The sequence below is a fragment of the Eschrichtius robustus genome, chromosome 13 (assembly GCF_028021215.1).
Source record: "Eschrichtius robustus isolate mEscRob2 chromosome 13, mEscRob2.pri, whole genome shotgun sequence".
NCBI lineage: Eukaryota > Metazoa > Chordata > Mammalia > Artiodactyla > Eschrichtiidae > Eschrichtius > Eschrichtius robustus.
This window is the reverse complement of record NC_090836.1, coordinates 46,277,136-46,285,780: the sequence shown is the minus strand read 5'-3', so window position 1 is coordinate 46,285,780 and position 8,645 is coordinate 46,277,136. Positions and strand designations below refer to the sequence as shown.

Sequence of the window (8,645 nt, the reverse complement as noted above, 5' to 3'; positions counted from 1 at the left end):
AGAAGAAACCACAACGAGAAGGGTAGGAGGGGCAGAGTCTCACTTTAGCCAAGACCCATACTCCAGGGTGACCCACAAACAGGTGGGTGAGCTACAAGCAGGAGAATAATTACAATTGCAGAGGTTCTCCCCAAGGAGCGAGGGGTCTGAGGCTCATATCAGGATCCCCAGCACAGGATTCCTGTGCTAGGAAGATGAGAAGATGAGCCTCCAGAAAGTTTGGCTTTGAAGGCCGGGGGTGCTTACTTTCACCTCACAGCAGTCAGAATAGCCATCATTAAAAATCCACAAACAATAAATGCTGGAGAGGGTGTGGAGAAAAGGGAAGCCTCCTACACTGTTGGTGGGAATGGAATTTGGTGCAGCTTCTATGGAAAACAGTACGGAGATTCCTTAAAAAACTAAAAACAGAGTTACCATATGATTGAGCAATCCCACTCCTGGGCATATATCCAGAGAAAACTCTAATTCGAAAAGATACCTGCACCCCAATGCACACAGCAGCACTATTTACAATAGCCAAGACATAGAAACACCTTAAATGTCCATCAACTGATGAATGGATAAAGATGTGGTATGTGTATACACACACACACACAGACACACACACAATGGAATATTACTCAGCCATAAAAAAGAATGAAATAATGCCATTTACAGCAACATGGATGGACCTAGAGATTATCACATTAAGTGAAGTAAGTCAGACAAAGACAAATATCATATGATATCACATATGTGGAATCTAAAAAAAATGATACAAATGAACTTATTTACAAAACAGAAATAGATTCACAGACACAGAAAACAAACTTACGGTTACCAAAGGGGATAGTGGTGGGGAGCAGGGGAGAGATAAATTAGGAGTTTGGGATTAACATAAACACACTACTATATATAAAATAGGTAAACAACGAGGACCTACTGTATAGCACAGGGAACTATACTCAGTATCTTGTAATAACCTATAATGGAAAAGAATCTGAAAAAGAATGAATATATATATGTTAAAAAATCTTGTCTCTTTTTCATGAACTGTTTCATGAAATACAAACTGTATAGTGGCTATGTATTGCTTTTTTGCTCTCTGGTTTCCATTTCCCCTTCCTTAATAACACCTAATTTATTTTTGAGGCATTAGGAAATTCCATTTTGATACAGTCTACTGGACTCAATTTAGGTGTCTTATCTTCCCTTGGCAAACAGGCCCATACCAAAGAAAGGCCAATAGAATGCTTCCTCACTGGAATTTGAAGTTTTAGCAGTGTAACTCAGAGAATGATAATACTTGAAGTTTATATTTCCAACTTGTGACACTTTTTTTCAGATGGATCCCTGCCAGACCATTCCTATATATCTTGCTTCTTCGTTCTCTGCAATGTATTTGGTCTTACCCTGCTTTAAACATGAAACTTCTGCCTTCCTATCAATTCTGTGTGTTAACCAATACCCTTACCCTTCTAATAAATAACTTTTTGCCTAGGTTACTTAACTAAGTTTCTGTTACTTGTATCCAAAACTTTAAACAAATATTCAAAATCAGTTCCAGGGAATGCATGGATGTAATTGCTTCAGGGAAAACTAGGGTTTGGGCCTAATTGCTTATCTGGCCAAAAATATGATATAAGAAAAAGAAACTTTATTTTATATTAAGAATAGAACCTAGCTAGCTGTTTGCATAATTTGTGGCAAAAATGTCTATAACTTAACCACACGGTTAAATGGAATCATATACCCACTGAAAGCAAGAATCTGATGGACCAATAGAGTTACCTTTATGAGATGTAATTATGGCAAGGGTAATTCAAAGACTGCAACATGCTGTGAGTACTTCTGACAATTTAAAGCAAAAATTGAGGTCAGATTCTTAAATTCTCTTTAGATAGGGAACTTGTCACCATAACAAAATAATCTATATTTTACAGCTGCAGATATGAAATTACAGAAAACTAAACCCAGAGTGTAAAGTTTTGGTTTGCTGAACACAAAGTATGTTGATTCATTCCTTCAATATCTCTCATACAATTAACTGAGGATTCCTAGGTTTGTAACGTTACTTAAAACGTTTCAAAATTCTGACATTTTGGAAACTCTACCCCAACCACCTTTGCACAAGAAAGCAGACCTACCTCCCTGACAGAGTTATTCCCTGCTCACTTTAAGATGCTGCTACTCCTTTAGCTGGGGAAGTTCCCTTGAAGGAAGAAGCTAATTCCCCTTTCATTCCACTCCTCATTTTCATTTTATGAGCTCGATTATTAGCACCAGAACCCAGCATGCTGAGACATGAATACTGCTCCCAGGCAGATGCAGAATTTGTGGAAGACTGGCTTAAAATTATGAGTGTTTTTTGGATACATATTAGCAAAAATGTTTTGGTGTGAATGAATTTTTAGGGCTCTTTTACTTGAGGGGGAGGAAGATACTGGGCAGAATTCTTACTTACCAAAGCTTTGACAATTAGTGTGCTAGCTCATGTAAATAAGTCAAAGTCTAGTAGTTGGTTGGGTTGATGAATACAATTCATTAACTAATACTGGATATCTCTAAAGGAAGTTAAGACACTAGAACACTTTGGGAAAAGTGTAGAAAAAGAAATTCAATATCTTTAGGAGATAGCAGTGCCAAGGAGGATTAACCATAGAAGTTCTTGTCTCATATATCCTGGTTAGATGCCCCTGAGGTGTCAGAAAATCTTCCCTTCACCAGTGACAAAGCAAACAGCCAGCAACTTTCAAAGCAGCTGGGATGCTTCTCTCTAAGGATGTTGGTGGCAGACATTAAACTTAAAATGGCCTTCCTGATATCAGTGAGAATAGAGGAGTGAGAGAGTTCAAACTGTGGCCTCTGACTGAGAGAGCAAAGGGAGATTTGGTTAACATAATAGTAGCAACTCTAGCTTATTAGTCCAAATATATATATTTGTGGTATAGTAATCTCCACCTAAGGTTAGGTAATCATGAAGTATCTAGGAATAAAGAAAGTGGACACTCTTCTGAGAGAGAGAGAGAGATAGAGAGAGAGAAAGAAAGATTATTAGCTCTCTCCAATCAACAGAAAGCTGACTTGAGCCACCATGATTCAGATCATACCCATCTCCCAATTCTTAGACCTGAGTTGGTTCACAAAGAGTCACTGGAATGAAGAGAAGGCTGGATACTCTTGAGTAAGATATGAACTGAAATCCTTCCAACAAACCTTCTTTAAATATTTGTGTCTAATTTTTGGGTGACCAAACACTGAAGAAAAGTATATGCCCAAACATTTTGTGGACTTTTAGAGCTATTTAGACCCTGTCTCAGAACTATCCAGCAGAGGGACAAAGAGCCTGAAATTTCTTGAAATAAATATTTCTAATAGTGTGACGTTTGACAAGTTTGGATCCTATTTGAAGGTTCTTTGTCTATTTTTCACTCTCTAACTTCCTAGAATGCTGCCTAGGGACTCACTTTCTCCAGCCTTATCATTGTGTATGTGCCACCAGAGCAAAAGAAAATTTTATATATCTAATTATTCATCTTTTGCTTAAGTCATCCAAAGTTCAGTTTTGTGGGTTGCCACTAAAGAAACCTAACTATAAGACATGCAGTTGAGGAAACTGATACCCATCATCACAGTGCCAAACAATGTGAATAAATGAATGATTGTTTACAAGTTGATAAGGAAAGAAGAAACTATTTTTAAAATCTGGAAGTCACATTCTGTACAAGTAAGAAATATAAAAATTAGTCTTTGATTAAAGTTTTGGGGGGGGGTTGTCTTTTATTTTTACAAATTAGAATAATTAAGAAATGATGTTGACCATCTGTATGTCTTCTTTGGAGAAATGTCTATTTAGGTCTTCTGCCCATTTTTTTGATTGGGTTGTTTGTTTTGATGATATTAAGTTGCATGAGATATCACTTATATATGGAATCTTTTAAAAAAAAAGGATACAAATGATCTTATTCACAAAACAGAAACAAACTCACAAACTTAGAGAACGAACTTATGGTTACCAGTGGGGAATGGTGGTGGGGAGGGATAGTTAGGGAGTTTGGGATTGTCATGTACACACTGCTATATTGAAAATGGATAACCAACAAGGAACTACTGTATAGCACAGGGAACTCTGCTCAATATTATATAACAACCTAAATGGGAAAAGAATTTGAAAAAGAATTTTAAAGAAAGGAAAAGAAAATCTGTTCTTCAACTAAAAAAAAAGAAAAGAAAAAGAAAAAAGAAATGATGTTGAAATGGATTCCCTTTTCTGTTTCAGGATACCTTGCTTTTTTCTTATCCCATCCTTTCCCTCTTCTTCCCCTCCCTCCCTCTCCAGCCCTTAACAGTAAGTAGCTTTGTACTCACTGAGATCACTTATATAATAGCTTATGCACACTCAAAATTTTTTATTGATTTTATGACTTATACTGATATTATGGGATAGGATAAAGTGACATCTCATACTTCACAAGAGTAAGAATAACAGTCCAATACATATTCAAATTTCAACATTTCTGCAATATCTAATCAGTTCAGCTATTCTAATCACCACAACAATTTAAATCTCATAATAAGAGTTAAAATTATCCTAAGGAAACACAAATGGAGCAAGCTTTGGGTGTTTGCCCAACAGATGTTTAATTTACTAATTTTAACTTACATTTGTGAATTTTTGAATTATCATTTGCAATTATGTGAGTCACAGAATCTTAGCATCCTAGCAATAGAAAATATTAGTATAAACGCCCTCACCAAATTTCTGCATCAATACACTAAACATTAGGTAAACATTGACAATCAAAAAAATTAAAGACAAAATACAGCACATGATGTTATAGGACAATCAATATACATGCATGTCCAAAAATTTGTAACCAGGGAAGATGAGACAATGCAGTACAAACAAATTAAGTGTTTGAGACGTCTAATGCAATCTTCAGCCTCTCAAGATCACATCCCTATTGAAACACTTCTCCATGTGGATACAGTTTTCAAGTCCCCTCAAAGTAACGACTTATGATGTACATGATGCAGAATACAATCTTCAGACTCCCTTGGAATGTGACAGCGTTTTGTAAGCAATCCACGCATCATTGAAAAAGAACCCAGTTTGTCAATAAAAGCCAACAAAAGTTTGGTAAGACACTGGGTTGTTCTGATGGAATCTTGATGGCACATGTAACAAGAGAGATATAAATTAGGCACTACTTTTCATATAAGGCCTGTGAACCCAGAAAAAAATTTACCAAGAAAAATGTTTATGACACTTAAAAGAAAGTAAGAGAGAGCTTAATTTAACACGTTTGAAAACAATCTGCCTTGATTTTCAGCTTTCCTGGATTTCTTCCAACATTTGGAGTGATTTAAGCAATGCCACTTTTGAGGTTATACACAGGAATACTGTAATCTGTTATGGCTACAAAACAGAAAATATAATCCACAAGACTAAAAACTAAAGCGAATTAATCTAGGCTATATTCTTATTCAATATTTTATTGCCTTTTCCCAATAGTCCTTCATAACCCACACTTGTTAGATACATCAAAGAGTGATATTCTAAGGGTAATAGACATGCAATGGAAATAAGAAAAACCTAAACCTAAAAAGAGTATTTCCAGACTTATAATAATCAATGCCAAAGCTCAGTTTCCCAAGCTGATTTGGATTCGTATTCTACCCTCAAATGATATTTTTCTGAATATCAAGAAAAATGGTAGAATCTGAGCACCAAGAAAAATGGTAGAGCCACAGGTTTAGGGAGAAGGAGATAAATATAACCTTGACTTATTGTCACTTAGCTTCTCTCTTTATCTATTCAGTAAGAATATTTATTTCTCAAATCTCTTATGCTAATAAACATTAACCCATAAAGATGTATGCAGTTGTGCATTCATCATAGGAGGCTTTGCTATCTAAACAAAAACAGAAAAATAGAAGACCTAATCAAAGATCCATATTTTACGTTTTCACAATGCCAAGTATACGGACAAAACTGGTAATTATATTTTATTTCTTAGGTTTAGTTCTTGTCTAGAATTTAATGTTATCCAGACTTAGGCACTGTAATTGTTTAACTAAGGCATTACTTATATCAACTATAAAGATGATAACTCTGGCACGACTTTCTCTAGAACTTGGCTTCCCTTATTAATACCTATCAAATCTGTGGGATGCTGCTTTAACCACCCTTCCCTTCTCAATTGACATCTGATATTTAGGACTAATTGCATTTTAAAATTACCCCATATTCAAATAACCCAAACACACTCATACATAGACAGACACACACATGCATGCACACAAACATGTATGTACATTTACATATAATCCAGCTATCCATAGAGGTTATTGTAAAGGATTGTGATATTTTTAACTGAGATTTTCAAACTGACTTTATTTCAACACAGTGCTTTCCTTAATTGCATATTCACTACCAATAATTTGTATTACCCAAAAGATAGAGGACATGAGCTGTAAAACATCATAAATATCATAAAATGTTCTCATCATATGAGAGCAAAGTAGGAAGACTGTGCCATTCACGGAAAACCAAAATGTCATAATTTAAAAATGTCATAATTTAAACCAAAGCAATGCAATCTTCCCATGTTTCTTCTTATTTGGCCCCTTTAATTCAACAAAGATCACTGGTTATTTTATCTTTCCTTTTCCTCTTCATCATATACACATGTCCTCACATCTTTGACATGACATCAAAAACAAAACACAGCACTAGCATTTATACTGTCATTTGCATATAAACCAGTTGGGTCACACAGTTTCCAAGTGGATTGTTATACTAGGTATTTTCTAAATTTTACTTAGGCATACAGGGAAGAGAAACAATACAATTTTATACTTCTCCATTTACATACATATTATTACCTGGAGAGTGAGAAATATATCTCTTTAGAAATACAGCAAAAAAAAAAAAAAAAAAAAAGAAATACAGCAAATTTTCATGGGTGTCCAGAACTTTCAGATTTAACATTGCCTTGAGGAAAAATGAAAAGTAAATAGTGAAAAGTGAATTTGTAGCATTCTTTATAGGATTATTATTAATGCTGTTGAATAAAACAGGGTTTTTGGTTTTGCTTTTATTGTTTTTAAAACCTGAGCTTTAAATGCATAAGTCTAGGAGATTCGGAGGACAAAATCAAATGATGCAAGAAACAGTAAGTCAAGTGGAAGTATATTTAGAGTAAAACTTTTTTCTTCCATACGACTTTTCTCATGGCATCTTTAACATCCTTATTTCTTAGAGAGTACAGTAAAGGGTTCAGCATAGGTGTGAATAAAATGTAACATACTGAAGCCACTTTACGAAGTTCCGGGTTATTTGGCGGTGTGAGATAGCCAAAGGAGACAGTCCCATAGAGCAAACTTACAACCCGCAGATGGGAGCTGCAAGTGCAGAAGCCTTTCTTCCTTCCTTCACTGGAGTGGATCTTTAAAACTGTGGGCACAATATCATGTAAGATACTACAATAACAACTATTGTGGGCAAATAATGAGGATAGCCAAACTAAGTGACACCATCTTATTGATAAAGACATTGGAACAGGAGATCTTCTCAACTGGGTTTGAATCACAGTAGAAGTGATCATTGACTCGAGAGGCACTGAAAGACATTGAGAATGTTACACTGATTTGAAGAATGGAACTGACCCAGCCACAGAGATAAGAACCAGCCACCAACTGGATACAGAGACTTCTTGACATGCGGACAGTATAGAGGAGCAGGTTGCAGATGGCAGTGAAGTGGTCATAGGCCATGGCTGCCAAGACAAAGGCCTCTGTTACCATGAAAAGTGCATAAAGAAACAGCTGAGCCACACAACCTGCAAAGGATATGGTCTTTTTCTGAGACAGGATGTTGACCATGGCTCTGGGTACAATAACAGTGGAGTAGGAGAGGTCAATGATGGAGAGATTGCCTAGGAAGAAATACATTGGTGTGTTTAGCCGGGGATCAGTCACAATGATGCCAATCATACTAAGGTTTCCCAGAAGGACCATCCCATAAACAATCAGGAATAGCAGGAAGAGGAGACAGTGGAGCTCTGGACGGACCCTGATGCTGCAGAATGAAGTCAGTCACTTCCGAATGGTTGTCTCCTCCCTTATCACCCATGGCAAACTTCTGCTTAAAGGCATAAGAGAAAGTCAACAAGTAAAGTTTCTGCTCTTTCTCTACTATCACAAATAACACTTCACATTTAAGGAGACTTTCTAGGGGCTTCCCTGGTGGCGCAGTGGTTAAGAATCCGCCTGCTGATTCAGGAAACGCTAGTTCGAGCCCTGGGCCGGGAAGATCCCACATGCCGTGGAGCGACTAAGTCTGTGCGCCGCAACTACTGAGCCTACACTCTAGAGCCCGCGAGCCATAGCTACTGAGACTGCACTCTAGAGCCCATGAGCCACAACTACTGAAGCCCTCGTGCCACAACTACTGAAGCCCGTGCGCCTAGAGCCCATGCTCCGCAACAAGAGAAGCCACCACAGTGAGAAGCCTGCGCACCGCAAAGAAGAGTAGCCCCCACTTGCCGCAAGTAAAGAAAGCCCACGCACAGCAACGAAGACCCAACGCAGCCAAAAATAAATAAATAAAAATTTTAAAATAAATAAATAAAAAGACTTTATAGTTGACATAATACTTT

The 8,645-nt window shown here is 36.8% G+C and overlaps 1 pseudogene; it reads right to left on the bottom strand.

Annotated features, from left to right (window-relative positions):
- Positions 1 to 7,181: 7,181 nt before the first annotated feature.
- On the bottom strand, positions 7,182 to 8,119 carry LOC137775543 (olfactory receptor 9K2-like; annotated as a pseudogene).
- Positions 8,120 to 8,645: the final 526 nt, after the last annotated feature.